Consider the following 17167-nt stretch of genomic DNA (forward strand, 5'->3'; position numbering starts at 1 on the left):
TGTGTATCATATTCTGGAGGTGTATGGGGAGGAATTTCAGAAGATCTAAATGTGTTGGGGAAGCAGGAAAAAATAAAAACGAGTGTTCTTTGTGATCTTCCAGAAGAAATAATAAAAGGGAAGAGAGTAAAAGATCTGAAAAGAAATAATATTCCTTTATCAATAATATTTATTAACATTTATTTTATGCTATCTCTACCCTTGTAGGATTCTAGGTTTCATAATAAATAAGTATATGAAAAATGAGCCATTAATAATTTCATGCTGGAATAATATTTTGCTTTTGTACTGCACACATTTATATATCAGCTTATTTGATATTCATATCCATCATCCACATTTTATGAGTCAGGAAAATGAGGCTTAGAAATACTAGTTTATAGACCTATTCATTGGAGAAACAAAGACTAGAACTTGAGTTTGTAACTCTCTATTTTTGCTTTAAGTGGAAAAATGTGTTTGGATATAATTCTTTTTCTCTAAGAACAAGGATTATTTCCAAAAGCAATGTAAAATCTAAAGTGTTGTAGTCAGTGTGTATTTCATTAGGGATATTTTAGCTTGAATAATTATTGGCTGCCTTCTTGAGACCTGATTTTGCTCATCCAATTCAACAACTAAATTCTTAAAAAACAATATTGATATTTATTTTGGTTTCCTTGGAGTAGAGGGTATGGGTATTTGTGTAGTGCTTCCCTCCTGCAAATGTTTTAAAAGCTTCTTTAGATCTTCTCTCGTCCCAACATCCCATATGAAAGATAGATGACAAAATCTCTGTCTCTGTTTCTGTCTCTCTCTGTCGCGCTCTCTGTCTCTCTCTCTCTCTTTCCCTATTTTCCTAGCTACTCAGTATTATTGGTTTCATCCTTCTAGACCATTGCTGCCCATACCTCTTCAAAAGCCCTACTTTTTATATTTGTGACCCTCTCTTTCTCTCATATCTTCAGAATTTATACCCTGATCTTCTACTCTAATCTCTCCTAGCCCAAGAAGCAGCTTCCCCAGAATTCTGGTGGATAAAATTCCTCATTCTTTTTATATATTTATCAGTAAATTTCTTTTCTATTTTTTTTCTAATCCTTAAATATTCCATTTTAAGGTGAAGTACATCTTTCTTGGGGTCAGTGCATAATTCATAAGGGTTCTTCTTTTCCAAAAAATAGTTTCTTGATTCATGACTATAAAACCAGGCTCTTCCTCTGGAATACAGATATTGAATTCAGGATAGGTGATTGATTTAAGGGTAGCTGAGCTAAGCTGGCAGAATCAGCTTCTCTTTCCCAGGATCTTGAAACTTAGGACCTAAAGACACAGGCTGAGATGTCCCAAGGCTCAAGTGAGCAGAGATGAAATGAAAATAGTCATAAACCGAATTCCTGCTTCGGAGCTCTCCAAAGCTTCCAAACCTCCTTCCCTTTTGAGGTCTTGGTTTAGCTCATCCTGAGATTCAGTGAAATACCCAGTATTATTCACATAAATCCACTAACAAAAGTTAGTTTTTGTTACTGATAAAACTATTTTCCAAAAGAACCTAGACCAGGAGTTTACTGCTTAATTGGAAAAGCTCTTCAAGTGTGAACTCATAAAGGTAATAGATACTTCAAACCCTTTAACTTAAAATATAAAAAGTATACATATTTTCCAATTATTTTTATATCTGCTAATTGAACCATGATTTTTAGTTTAATCTTTTTCAAAGTGAAATGGGGGCTTTAAAGCTAATTGTAAAGCAACCTGGATATATAATTCTCTCAAATTTTAAAGATATTTTCCTGATTCATAGTTGTCTGACCTACACATGATTTCTGATCCATATTGTTTTAATCATTTGCCTTTACCCAATTCTCTGAAGTATTTCATTTAGTTTCAATACTCACAACTCTATTTTTTTACAGTAATTTATCAGGAAACAAGTATTAAATTGTATTACATAATTACAATACTACAACAGGTATAAACATGTTTGGGGGGAAAAAAAACATACCTTACTCTTCTTAAGCATTTACCTCACTGGTTGGAGAAAAAATTGCACAAACGTGACAGAGAATAGTCATCTAACACTTGCATTGCATGCTGTGCATATTAGTGCACTTCATAGGAGTAATAGAGGACATTTATCAGTCTAGAAAACTGGTTAAGTGGAGGTAGATAAAATGACTGAATTAAAGACTTAAAATGGACTTAAAACCAAAAGAGACCTGGCTAATATAAATAGGACATTCAGTACCAGGCCAAAGGTTAAATCTTAAGAAGATGAAAATACTGCATATTTAGCCTTTTTTATAATTTTGCATGTTAATAGTTTGAAACTAAAGCAGTAGCATGACTCATAAAATAAATCATAAGCTGGCATTGGGACTTAACACCTACATTTACCCAAGCTGAACATACCTTAATAGACGAAACAGCTATGTTTGTCAGCCACCAAACAACTACATACTTCATCTACTTTATTAAATTTAGGTAAAAAAAAATTTTTAAGAAATCTTTTAGATTCTCTGGAAAAATGTGTAATGATTATCTTGATGATGAAAGTCTACATTTTTTAACAATAATTATTATCTGTTTCTTATCATGATCGAAAATAGCTTTGATCAACAAGTGGTCAATGAGATTTTTAATTTTTAAAATATATATAAAAAACTTCAGCCAATATTACTGGACACTCTGGCAATTAATGATATTGTGTTTCTGACTTAGATTTATTTTGGCCCTTACATGTGATATCAAAATGACACTAGAAAGTGAAATATGCTTTTAGCTGACTATGCTAGAGGATATAATGAAGAACATGGAACTGCCACTTGAAAATTTATCAATCATTTATATCTTAGGTTGTAAATTTCTAAACTTCTGTGGTCATAAATATATGTTGATTAGTCTCCATAAAGAGAAGACTCAATCAGTAATTTTGGATTATTTGTGAGGTCTACATGATGTTGTATCATATCATATACGTCAAAAGAGTAGTATATATTCAGAATACCTGTAGGCAATTCAAAACTAATGAGATTCTTTCAAAGGGTGCATTGGTACATAGCATAACAAACTATTAACTCTTAGCAAATGGAATCACCCCAAATTTCTTGATTAGACCAGCCCTACAGAGAATGGCACTTCCAAGTCACACACCAAATCAGGACCTCTTGTGCTCATTTTCTCGGTAACAACTGTGTGTTACTGCAAATGAAAGAAGGAGTCATCAGTACTAAGTTCCTACTCCGTAAGCCAACTGTCATCAAAGTCAAGCCCATTGCCACCAAGGACTACTAGGCTAAGAGTGTGAGGAAGACCAACAGAGACAGATGCTAAAGAAACAGTGGAAAGGGGAGATAAGACTGTTGATCACAAGTAATGAGGGTGCTGTGAGGCACCACCAGAGGCAATGTGGAAAAGCTGTCATTTTCTGGGTAGCAACAGGAGTGCACGCTGGCATGTAGCAATCAGAATGGGGTGGCTTGTACTAGAAAAATAATGTCACACTGCCCAAGAGTGTACACACAAGTGGGACTACTGACAGCAAAAAGATTCCCTACCAGCAGCTCCTAGGCTGGGAAAGGACTAAGTCATTCACACCGTGCCTGTGGAACTCTCTGCAGGGCTCCATTGATCTTGTGGTCTGCACTCATGCATGTGGCTTGAAATACCTTCAGCTCTGTCATCTGTAAATATAAGCAGAGATCGCTCTCTCTCCCTGTTGTTGAAAAAGATGGTGATGATGACTGCACAGGCTCTGCAGGTAGGTACAAATTGAGGCAGTAATGAAACATCGTCTTTTACATATCCTTCCTTCAATCCATTAGACATTTTGGTGAATTAAACATGAAACCTTTATTTTAGAATTTATTAGGATGAATAAAAGAGTTCCCACTCTTTTTTATGCATAGTCTAAAATCCTAACCTGCTTCCCTCATTTTGGGTGAAGTGCTTATCAAATCTGCATTAGTTATTTAAAATTCTCAAATCTACTTTTGAATAGAGTACAGGAGGGCAGAGGGGAAAAATGAAGCTGTGTGTTGAAAAGTCCTGATATCTATAAGCATCCAGTGGCCTGAAAGACTGAGTGACACACCTATGAGATTTAGTTACTCTTAGGGAAATAGTTTGACTACCAAACGTAAGCTAAGTGTTATCCCCTCGTGCATTCCTGAGGCTTGCCTCTGCTCCTCAGCACTTTCCAGCACTTGATATTGAGTTCCCACAGCCAAAGAATTAACGCCCTAGCACAGTAGGGGACCCCAAACTCTGCCCTAGTCCTAAAGCCAGTATCTGTCCCTATGCAACAATTACTGCAAAATATTTGGAGTATCACTCATGGACAAATCTGAAAGTATCTATAAAACCAATCCTAGACGCTCTGAAGAATAATATACATCTTGGTTAACGGTTTCCTTAATAAGTGACACAGTTTTACACATGTATCATTATCTAACAATTCTCTTCTGATTGTATGCTTCGTATTTCCTTGTTACTTATGCCCAACAGAGATAGATCTCTGGCAAAAATGAGGGCCAGAAAGAAGTGATAAATGGCTCACTAATAACATTTAAATCTATATTTAAATCTGCAATTGCCACCGTTTACTATTCATAAAGGGGAGTGATTCAATCTATTGAGATTTACTCTCTTCTAGGATACTAGGACACAAATATATATTGCTCTTAAACCCTCAAGGAGTTTACATTTCAGTAGGAAGAAACGAATATCACCCAACTGACACTGATGCAAGGCAGAAGCTAAATACAAAGGCAGAAGTATAAATGCATGGTCATAAAGGCACAAAGGATAAAAAGGGCAGAGGGGGCAATTTGGAGGTAGAGAGACAAGTCTAGCATCAGTGGACAGTAGTGCCCAGTATCTGAACTCTTCTAGCTGTGATAACAGAATGAAGTGATGATGGTTAACAGCACTGAAAAGGCAGAATCAAGACGATGAAGCATTCTGTTGAATACAGGTGGGGGTAGAGATGAGATGGAGCCAGCGATAGCATGAGCTTCTACAGAAGACGCAAAGTTCATCCACTAGATGTATCTAACCTTTGTAAAGCTGTATCTGCAGAGATTATTTATTTAGTTTAGGTTTGGGACATTATCCTTATGAGAATCCAGATGCTTTGGTACATTTAATCTTCAGAATTTAACAGAAAAGTCTATCCCTGCCTAGGGTGGCATTTGCTGCTGTAAATCATGACATGCTGAGTTTTAGCTGCGACAGCAAGCTGAAATATGTCTCCTTTTAACTCCTACTCGGTTAGTTCTGCCCTCAGGAACTAACACAGATTAAGTTGTATCCTCCTTCTGTGCAGCAGCCCTTGAACTGTCACTACGGGGGTCCCCTTTCCTTCAGTTCCTCAGGTGCTCAGCTCCTTGAGCTATCCATGTGGATATGGACTCTGCTCCCTATGTTGTCCTGGTCATCTTCCTCTACAAATACTCTAATTTGTCAATCTCTCCTGAGATAGGAAACCTGACCAAGACACAAGCTTCCAGAGTACTGTGACTGGTAAGAGTAGACAGGAACTGCTGCTTCCTCATCTTATGCACACTCCTTATGAAGACACCGTTTTGCTAGCACTCTTTTTAAGCAGCCCCTCATACTATTGGTGCTTCTTGAGTTTACAGTGTACCCACACTTGGAGAAATTTATCACATGGACTTTGTAAATCCATCCTGTCCCCATGCAACTCCTTATTTAATTTCAAAGTCAAACTGTATTACTTATAAGAACAGCAGCAAAGATGTCCATCACATTCGTGGTGAAAATTTATTATTGGCATTATAAAAACAGCCAGCATCTATTGAGCTCTTGGATGTGTTAATGTTAATCTTTTTCATGAATTACATCCTTTTAAAAATTAAACTATGCATTTTATCATAAAATAATATTAACAAATAGCAAGACATCCGATAGTATAAAAGGATATAATATGAAAAGCAAATCTTGCCCTTATCTTACCTTATGACAGATTTCCATGTTTTGTATATCCCACCAATTTTTTTCTATGCATATATATTATATATCATGTTTTTACGTAATACTTATAACATGCTGATCTTAGATATTTTTAATCTAGCTAGTTCTTGCTGATGATTTTGTAACATCACATACAGGATCATCTAAGTCTTTCTAACTTATATTTTATTGTGTGAATTTATCCCAATTTACATCTTCTTTAATTCCAAGGACAATCCTGTGCATTAGGTCTTATTATCTCCATTAAACATACAGAAAGTGAAGTTCGAAGAAATTATTATCTTGCCCAATGCTGCACATTTGAACAATAGCTCAGTAAGGGTTCAAGTGTATATCTGCCTCTCGTGTTTATCCATGTAAGCTATAACTAACTTCTCTAGAAAATGATTTTCATGGGTGGATTTCATAATAGTTCACAAACAGGTTTTTATAAGTGGATAATTGGTCTTCCTTTCTATTTTGCAACTGGTACAATAAGATTTAAAATGGGGCTCAAGCATATTATTAGGATCAGAAATGTTAAAATACCTCAGATTGCCATAACCTAATTCAGCCTCTGGAATCCATGGGCATCAACAGTAATTTGCCAGATTCTAATGGCAGAATAATGTAGTTCATAATTATGAGCATTGTTTATTTCTGTACAATTTTAATTTTTTTGTTGTACAGGTGCCTTTTGTTTGTGTTTATTTTTAACAGACATTGTTATAGCAACCATAAATGTCTTAAGTCATGTATTAAAAATCTGTGTTATTTACTGTTTTAATATTTTTATTTACCCTATTTCAGAAACCTATAGTTTGTTCTATCTCTTGGACTCACATGCCATCATTGTCTCCTGAATAAAGCTGCTAATTGCATGCAGAAATATTAAAACATAATTATGATACTGCTGAAAAATAAACATGTCGAGTGTCAACAAAATATTGTAAGTCTGCTGTGTTTCAAACTGAGTCAAAATATATTGCTTAAATTTGTTCTTTTCAGTGCCTGTTTGAGAAAGTGAAAGAGATACACCTGTTATATTAACATATTCACTGTGCATCAAGGCTGTTCATCTTTACAATAAATAAATTAAGATTTTGGGTCCTCTTGCATTTCTCAGTTCAATCTGACTGACTCTGACACCTCTCTAATCAAATACATCCACATGATATTGTAAGCCATATTATAGTACATTAATAGCTTGTAAAGTGAAATTGATGCAGCATGATGGACTGTATTCCTGAAGCAGTGACAAACTTATCAATGATAGATGCACTAATGGATATGTTGAATTGCAATAAATATAAATGCAGAATAGCAATTGCAAAGCATTAAAAATGTCATCTTGTGAGTTTAGGTATTTATGAGGCTGAGCCAGCTGGAAACACGAGTGGTGCGTTCCTATGAGCCACTGCAAATCTGGGGTTCTAAGGAAAGCAAAGGTCCTTTCATCAAATAGGTCAGACCGCCAGCAAATTGTTGTCACAGCTGTGCCATTGTCAATTAGGCTTCCAATGACTCAGCCTTTTGTTTTTTCCTACTTGCACATCTCACCCCACCTTTTCCCTGGGCTTGGGTGCTTCACTTCTTCTGCAACCTTTCCTGCACATTTCCCCTTGGTGACTCTCACATGTTTCGATTCATCTCCCAGGCATTGATCTAAAACTTAGAGAAGTGACATCAGGGAAGCATCTCACCTACTTCAAATGGTACTGCTATTCCTTCTGGGCTATTTTGGCATGTCAAACCTAACAGGCCAAGGAGAAATGCTCCACGCTATTACACATGTGCCTCTGATGCATCTAGTGCACCTGCCCAGGCTTCCTGAAACCTAAAGATTTGCTTAATGTCAGCAAAATCCACCAGAACAGCAGGGTCCAGGATGCAGTGGTGGACAGGAACAATACACATGGTTCTTTTTGTTATGCTCAAGCAAGAACCACAGTATCAGGACTAAGTCATAGAAATGCTATGTGTTATAGGCAGGAAGGGAGTAGACCTGGAATTATGTTTTTCAGGAGCTAGTGGTTAGTTATGAAATATTTTGAAAGATGCTGACATGGTAGATTAAGATTTAGCAACATTTTTTTAGTATGTGCCAATATTAATCTCAGGTTTGATAATGGGGTGTGTTATAGTTACCCAAATATGCTCCCTTCATTTCTTAGGCTTTCATCTGTATCCAATGTTTTTATAAATTGGTACAGCTTTGTTGTCAGCATATTAAAGTAAATTACTCAATACTTTTTGTAATCAGATGTTACAACGTGTTCTTGATGTTAATAGAAGATTGTCAAACTGAAGTTATTTTAGAAGATTACTAGATTTGCCAAAGTATAAATAAATATTTGGCAATTAAAATTCAGTTTATAATTATAAATTCAGTTTATAATTTACTTTATTATAAAAATAAGTTAGTTTGCTTGTCATTGATTCTGCTTATCATCACAAAACCATGTTAACTAAACTCTGAATTAAACGTTAGTGACATTCCTCTGTCATTTTTATTCAGTAGAGGTAAACAACATAAGTAACAAAACTAAAGAGAAAGGCAATAGCAATATGCAACACAACAAAATTAAAACAACATGACATTTTTAGTCTAAACATAATATTCATCATCTAAAATCCTAGATATATCAAATAAAAAGTAGAGGAATCTTATGAACACAATTCTCCAATGTATTTCGTGGTTGCTTAATCAATTGTGAAATATGTTGAAACCATGTCAGCCTTAAAATCGAATTTCAATATAATAGTAAAACTCACCAAAACTTGTATGAATCATTTTTATTTTTTTAATAGTTAAGACAAAAAAATAAATAAATAAAAGCTTTTTTATAATAAATGGAAGGAAAATGTTAAAGAAAATTGAGAGAGAAATTACTTTATTGCAGCAGTCCCCAAACCTTTCTGGAACCAGGGAACAGTGCTCCTATGAGAATCTAATGCCTGATGATCTGAGGTGGAGCTGAGGCTTTGATGCTAGCACTGGGGAGCGGCTGCAAATACAGATGAAGCTTTGCTCGCTTGCCCACCACTCACCTCCTGCTGTGCAGCCCAGTTCCTAATATCCCATGACCAGTACTAGCCCACGGTCCGGGGGTTGGGGACCCCTGCTTTATTGGACTTCCCTCATTATTAGTAGCCTTCAAATTTAGTTAAACAACTTTTTATTAAACATCAGCTATAATCCAAGCAACTTTTTAAACTCTGATGATGGGTAAATATTACGTGAATATCTTTTATCATTAACCAAGGGTTATAAAGGGAACTAGTAAGATCTTGTGCTTGCAGTGTCTTATATTATACCAAGGTAAAGAAGAAGATAGAACACACATTTTTTAAAAGGTAAACAATGAAAATACTTTATATATGTTATTGTACATTGTTGCTGGGAGAATCAAGTATGCTTAGAATGTCACTGGCAGAGAACAGCTGGTAGCTAGTGCCTGATTTCTCCTGGCCTACAGCCTATGTCCCTTTTTCATTTGCTAAATATAATCTGTGTCTTTTCACTGTAATAAAGTACCATCATGAGTTTAAGAGATTTTCTGAGTTCTGAGAGTCCATCTAGCAAATCACTGAAGCTGAGAGTAGTCTTAAAGACTTTGACTCTGATGTTTATTGGGCATTAAAGAAAAGATGTCTCATAGACTGTTGGCTAAGTAAGTTGAGAACTGTAGGAGGACTCAAAGCTGGAAAAATTAATTGAGTCATTGGCATGTGGATGATAGACAAAAATGTGGGAAGGTCACCTACAAAGTATCTCAAGGAATATCACCTAGAGAAAGCCTGCTGATGAAAGAAAGAAACAAAGAAAAGAAAAGAAAAGAAAGAAAGAAAGAAAGAAAGCCAAATTGGATTGAATCCCCACTTTGGGGAGCTCACAGTATTAACAGGAGCCCACAAGGACACAGATAGAGCTGGACACAGAAGCCACTACTTATAAATAAAGAAGAAACTCAGAAGGAGCAGCAATCAGATATATCAGAGAAAGGCATTTATCCCATAGTAGGGGCTCACTGGCCCAGAACTCTGGAGGTTGAATAGTAGTTTCCTGTTCATTAGGAAAAGAACCCACATACAAAGAGGAAAATGACTCATAATTTATTTAGTTAGATGAAACTAATATATTTAGTGATTTAGCATTTGAGGGAGGGGCTTATAATACTCTGATAAGCAGAATGATACGACCCAATTGTTCACATCCTGATGCCAGGAATCTGTGAATATATAAAGGAGACTTTGCAGATATAACTAAGGATATGGACCTTGGAATGAGATTATCCTGTATTATACAGGTAGACCCAATGTAATTACATGAGTTTTTAAACATGGAGATTCTCTCCTGGTTGTGGTCAGAGAGAAGAGAGATGTGATGATGGAAGCAAGGTCAAAGACATGCTAAATTGCTGGCTTTGAACAAAGCCAAAAAGGAAAAATTCTATAACCCTATCCAAAACCAACCAAATCAACTTGCCTTTATCTATGTTACATATTAGATATCGATGGAAGATTACATTTAAACAAAAGATCTGTCACTGCTTTAAAAAGTTGCGAACTAGTAACCTGAGTCAGCTCACTTCTGAATAACTTATTAGACCTCTGATAGTCTATTCTGAATGAAAATGGTGGTCAATGATGCCATTATACTACTAACCCAACCATAAGATTTATCAAATTAGGACTCCCTTTCATGGCATTTAACTATAAGCTCTACACAAGATGAAAAAATGTCTTGGTTACCCCCAATACCCAACACAGTGCTAAATGATGGAAGTCACCATCTCTCAAGTATGTTGAACAGAGTACTGCTATCATGAGACGCTCCAAACCAAAAAAATTTCAGTAGTCAGATAAGTTTAGGAAAGTTGCATCTTAGAGATTTACAATGATTTTTAAAGCTCTGTGATAAAGATGGTTAATTAACTTTGTTCAATCCAATATTTCTTAAAGTTATATCATCACCAAATTCTTAGAATGAGGGTTAGGGGATGATGGTGGAAGAGATTCCATGGAGTTGGTGTTCCCACAGAACACATATTCAGAAATGCTTTCTTAAGCTGCATTCAGAGAAAGAAAATGTTTTCAAACACTGGTATTCTTTAAGTCAAGATAGCTTTACTCTAATTATGCTATTTTTCTTTAAGAGCTTAGTTTTTATTATAAATAAAGAAGTCACTACCATGGTATGTCTCTGTCTCTCCATAAATTGTGTGTGTGTGTGTGTGTGTGTGTGTGTGTGTGTGTGTGTGTGTATGCGTGTGTTGTTTTCTTTTCGGTGGGTGTCTGTCAACGTCTTAGTCACCATCTTACATTTGTTTCTGCCTTTTCTCTTGAACTGCCTTGGGTCTTGAGCCACTGCGGGAGCTGACTCTAAAGGCCAGTTCTCAGCCTGAAGGACACCTAGCAGGATACATGGCCTTAAGGACATTCAGATAGGATAACTTGGGAATATAGAAACTCAATTCAGAATAGAAATGCCAGGATGCTCTGAACATATTGGTTCTCTAAAGAAGAGGAAATTTTTAACTCTGCCTTTCTCTTGGTGGACTTCTGTACCCTGAGCTAGCCAAGACAGAAAGCAGCCCTCTCTCCCCGACATACTAGCATACATCATCAGAATTTTCATCAGGGGCATGACAGGAGATATGGCCTTCAAGTCCTTTGAATACAGGACAGTCTGTTCCTTGAAAAGAATTTGTAGCCTGATGAATTCCTTGTTTGAAATTCTGATAAGTAAATCCGTTAACTGAGTGATAGTATTGCTGCCTTTTATATACGCCTAAATTTTAATGAAGTCATTAAATTCATTTTTAAAAGAAGATAAAGCCAGATATCAACTCTGACCTTGAGTGTCTCATTGACAATCATTTTTCATATAACAGAAAACATAACTTTGAATGACAATTTTGATTTTTTTTTTTTTTGGAAAAAAATCTCAAGTTAACTTTTATATAACTCAGTTCCCTCATTTGTAAAATGAGGCGATTTGCTTAGAGTGCTGCTAAGGACTTTTACATTGCTAACATTTGTGACTAATATGAACTATTACATAAATGTAGATTTCTATTGTTTTAATAATAATAATAAAGTAATTCCATGTATCACAAAATGATATTGTATAGAGTTTTGAATAACTCAGACAATGGTAAAATATTTAACTCAGCAATTTTGTGAAGAAGAGCAGCAAGGAAACTACTATTGAAACAAAAACAGAAATGGAAATTTAGTTATATACATAGATGAATTTGTCAAATAATCCAGTTTCCCACTTTAATTAGTTGTTATCCTCTTAATCTGAACTTCTCAACTTCATAAAACAGTTTTAGAATTAGTAATTTATTTTATTAGATATTTAAATATTTTTCCTAGGCATTGTTGACTTGCATCCATGGAACTAAATGATTTTGTGTCCTTCTCGTACAGTTGTGTTCCTGTATATTGTTAGAAGTGGCTTTAAAAAGTGACAGTTTTGGAGGTCTCAGAATGGGACTTAAAGGCTCCTCTCTGTGACTGTCCTTCTGTGACAGAGAAACCCAATGGTCTGAGGATAGTCTCTTAGTTATTTTCTAATACTAGTTCATCTTTCTTAAAAATGAACTAGGATCTACACAGCTTCTCCAAGTTGCCTACATGTACCAGGTAGTCCATCTCCGTTTAGTATACTCAAGTATTTACAAAGATTAAGTACCTACTTTATGCCAAGAATTATGCCAGGTCCTGGAATCACAAAGAAGCAATCAGAGAATTCACCACGTAGACTTATTTATCCAATGACTATAATGTGAATTAAAAAATATTGGTGGGCCTTCAGTCAATAGTGTTAAAAGAAAAAGAAAATAAATAAAATAAAATAAAATAAAATAAAAGACAGTCCTTGACACCTGTCTGAGTAGATCATAAAGAGTAAAGAACAGAAGAAAAACTAAATAGCTACATCAGAAGGTAGTATCGCTTTATTCTAACTCATTCTTACTCTGGTATAATTCATTGGCATAGCACTTAAGTTTGAGGTTGTGATATTTTCATCCCAAACCAGCTTATGCCACAGTTATTTTTCATATCAAGGACCAAGAAAAGAAAATCCCTGGAGATAGCACAACTGCCTGACAAGTTTAGTGCTGGAACAACACCTATGCAAGTAACTGGTGCTGCGTGTTGGTTCACTGCACTGTGCTGAGGATTTAGAACCTCAAAACTGAGGCCCCAAGCAGGGTCATGTCCACATGGGTGGCAAGAGAAAGCAAGAGCCAAAGAGCTGAAGCTAACAGAGAACAAGCAATGCTGCAGTGAGTTCATGCCTGTACTGTGATGTTTTCCCTTTCTGCTCTTCTTGTTATAACAGCAAGAACAGAAACCCCTAACGAGTGCTAGAGCAGTGGACAGGAAAGAATCTAGGGACATAGGCTCTTCCTATAATATGCAAACAGTGTTTTTTTTTTTTTTTCAAAGTGCAGAGAATTTAAGATTAGAGATTCTAGAAGCAGCTCACTATTGGCGGGAAAGAGACAAGGATCATACTTCAGTCTTCCATATTTGCTTATTCAAAAATATGCATTTAATTATTTTAAAAAGAGACTATGATAGTGCTCTATGATACATGCATTTTATTTGAGGTGACAGGCTCCAGATCCCTTTATCTAAGCAAGAACTTCATTATTTCTGGCCAGGATTCCAGAGAGGATCTCCATAACTCAAAAACTTACATATTATTTTTGTTCAGGACCAACCATTATAATACTGCCAAAAATGCTAGAAATGCACATACCCCCAAATCAATCTGAGGAACAATGGATATAGCAGGTAAGAATCTAATTTCCAATTTCAAATAGACTTAACATTCAAATATGTGTCCATATGCAGAGATCAGACTTTGACCACAAACAAGATACAATATTTGTAAATTTTTAGTAAAATTTGTGTACTTTTTATTGTGCAGGAATGATTTGTCTTTTTCCACATATAAAATTAATGTTTTCATGTCTTTAAAGAATTAGAAACCATATTTAATGAAAATTCAAAAGCACAGCAAATAATGTCCATTTCAGTACTAGCTTATTTAAACAAATTTTTAAAATATTCAAGTAAAAATAAAATCAATGTACTGAAAATCTTGAATTATAATATTAATACAGATACATCTTATTGCTATCACTTATCTTCTGTTACTTTAAATTTATGTTGGTGAAATAATATTCAAGTTTTGTTTTACAAACAATTTTGAAAGTTATTAAAGAAGTAATTATGTGTCATGTAATGAACTATAAGTCCGTTGAGAGAGGGGCTATGTCCATTCGTTATCTCTTGCCTAGCCCAATAATGCCCTCCACCTGAACATTGCTCACTAAATATTAGCTGAATGAACAAGTGAATGGAAGAATGAACAAAATATTAAGAATTTAAACAATATCCTGATAATTCAGGCACAACTGTTCTTTTGTCAGAGAAGAAGGAAGATTCAAAAGACTGTGTTATTAAAATTAATTGTCCACTATAATTGAATTCATAAGATAACTTGACTTAAATTCACTAGATAATTTCTCTCCAATTACAGACACAATAATCTGATATGGGCACATTGCCAGCGTGAACACTGGATCGCTGTGATCACTCAGAATTAGCCCTGTTTTATTAGACTTTTTATTCTTTCCAAGCAAATAAGATTATTTCCTATTTCCATTTAGAATTTATATTTATGTCTCCTCATCTCCATTTCTCTAAGTAACCAATGTGTTAAACAAAATGTCTTTATTTTGATCAAGACAAAATAAAATTGAATTTAACTACGGTTAGTTCTGATTTCTGATTAACAATTGTCAGTATTACACATTGTTTAAAAATTGCTTAACTGGGGCAAGAGATACCTTTTACCTGTTTATTTTCTTAACAGTTAAAGAAACAGCTCTCTTTCTGACAAAAAAATCTGAAAAATTGTATGTTTATCTCATAGTCTAGATAATAAATCTTTGATATTTTTATTCTAACTTTATAATCAACATTTTTCATCTCTTAAAAAGAAATAAAGATAAAATTAATCACAAAGGAAATAGTGAAGAACTATTGTTAAAAAACACAGTATACTACTATACGAGAACATAGGTCAGGAAATGAACTAAGATCTATTTAGAATCTTAAAAGTTAAAGTATCTTTTCCTAACATAATTCTAGAAACTTTATGAAATATTTGTCCTTATTATAAACCCTTGTAACTTTCATGGTTGTATGGTTTTTAATTATTTCACAGCATGGCATGAACTTAATTCTCTAGAGGCAAATACTCATGAATTCATCTTGATTACTTTTTACCCAGCATTTCTTCGTAAATCAGTGAAAATAGCATATTAGTATTACATTCCATATAAATAAATGTCTTGGGTATTTTCACAAACTCCAAAGATTCAAGTTTTCAAAAAAAAAAAATGACATTCTCACTTTGGCTCAAGTATTTTTTATCGCCTTCTGCAATTTGACTCAGAAACTTAACATTCATTTTTCTATTAGTATCCTTAGTATGCAAAGTTCAATAAATTACTTTATTGTCTTTGAATTATGGAAAATTTTAAGAATTCAGTGCAGCAAAGTTTAACTTACCTTAAAAGAGATTTGTTTTCATAAACTCTTTTTAATATGACTTCAGTTCTCTGGTCAAAAGCAATACAGAGACATCCCTTTCTTCTCTTCCTCTTCTCTGAGACCCAGTGGGTTGGTGGTTCCCTCTCTGTCTGTGAGAAACACAGCAGAAGACTCTCAGAGTTTGTCCTCACTTCTTATGCCAAACACCTTTTCTTGGCACTTCATTTGATCCCAAGGGAAAATTCCTACAGAAATTTCCTACCATAATCTCTTGACAGATGGCTCTGCTGGCAAGAGACTTAAATCTTAGGAGTGCTTTAATAGGCTTTTATTCTCTCACATTGCCTCCTCACAGGTTTTATTTTTTAATTGCACACGGGTTGATGCCTCAATGTCCTAATACAACAATGTCCTAATACTACAACAACCCCTTGTAGTATTTCCAGCTAATCTATTTTTCTGTTTTTGAGTCAATAAATTTGTAAAGCTTGTTTCCTTTTAATGTTTCATTATTTTTCTACTCTTATACCCAGAGGCAGTTGGGGAAAAGTCTCAATTATTTACTTAAAAGAACAAACTAAACAAATATTGAACTGTTCAAATACAAATAAAATAAATTTGTGTGGACATTGATAAAGTTGTTAACTAGAAAAAAAATCTTAACAAATATTAGTTCAATTGACATTACATGTGTTTCTCTGATAAATGTCTTTGTTATATAGTTCTCCTATTCTCATTCTCTCTCTCTCTCTCTCTCTCTCTCTCTCTCTCTCTCTCTCTCTCTCAATCCCTGCCCCCCTCCCCCATCATATTTTTGGAGAAATAAGAAGAAAACATATCCTGGAATTACAGCATCAACTATCAGCCAGATAATATTACTTAAGATAATAAAGAGAATGTTCATCTATCAATTCATTCATTCTTATCCTTAAATATAATAAAAATAGCGATGGTTCAAAAAGGAAGAGCAAACTAAAATGCCTATAAATTTAGGCAAGGAATTTGAACCAAGCATAAGATAAAATAAGGAGTGATGGGAACCATGGCAAATTGGGACATATCTGCCCATTTACAAAGGACAATGGTTGCTTATTTCCAGCTAGTCCCTATCTGGTGGGAACTCAAACTCTGCATTATGAGAACTATATGTTTTTTAAGAGAATCCCCATATCTGAATTTTTATGTGAAGAAATCTCATGATGCAGCTGCAGCCTGTGTATTGCCATATACATAGACCTTAATAATCAATGACTGACTGTAACATACATGTAACTGGGAAGAGAAATGTAATGCTAAGACTAGTGCCAATTGTATCCTTGTTCAGCAGTGCAGGTATATTCTGGATAAAATATTCTAGATATTCTGGATAGAAACATCTTTCTATAGGGGATGATTTTGAAAAGACCTACTAGGCTCAGTGCTTACCATACACGGGGTCTTTTTATAACTGTTTTCATGAGCTAATCTCTGAGAGAACTCAGTCTCCCTTCTGTGAGAAGTGATTCTTCTCAATGGTCCCAGAATCACTGAGTGACACTGAATAAGTATCTTCCTATAATTCAATTTCCAATCTGTAGGATGGAAATGATAATTGCAGTACATACCTTATTCTTGTTATCATAAAGATTAA

At 34.8% G+C, this 17167-nt stretch overlaps 1 long non-coding RNA gene across 1 annotated transcript in view; it reads right to left on the reverse strand.

The window, feature by feature from the left end:
• LOC105304074 overlaps positions 1-15677 on the reverse strand; it is a 57607-nt gene extending 41930 nt beyond the window's left edge. The window contains exon 1 of the long non-coding RNA XR_896965.1: positions 15556-15677. This is a non-coding gene — a long non-coding RNA (uncharacterized LOC105304074). The remainder of the gene's footprint in view (positions 1-15555) is intronic.
• Between the last annotated feature and the right edge of the window lie 1490 nt (positions 15678-17167).

The sequence above is a fragment of the Pteropus vampyrus genome, unplaced genomic scaffold, assembly GCF_000151845.1.
Source record: "Pteropus vampyrus isolate Shadow unplaced genomic scaffold, Pvam_2.0 Scaffold11, whole genome shotgun sequence".
Classification (NCBI taxonomy): domain Eukaryota; kingdom Metazoa; phylum Chordata; class Mammalia; order Chiroptera; family Pteropodidae; genus Pteropus; species Pteropus vampyrus.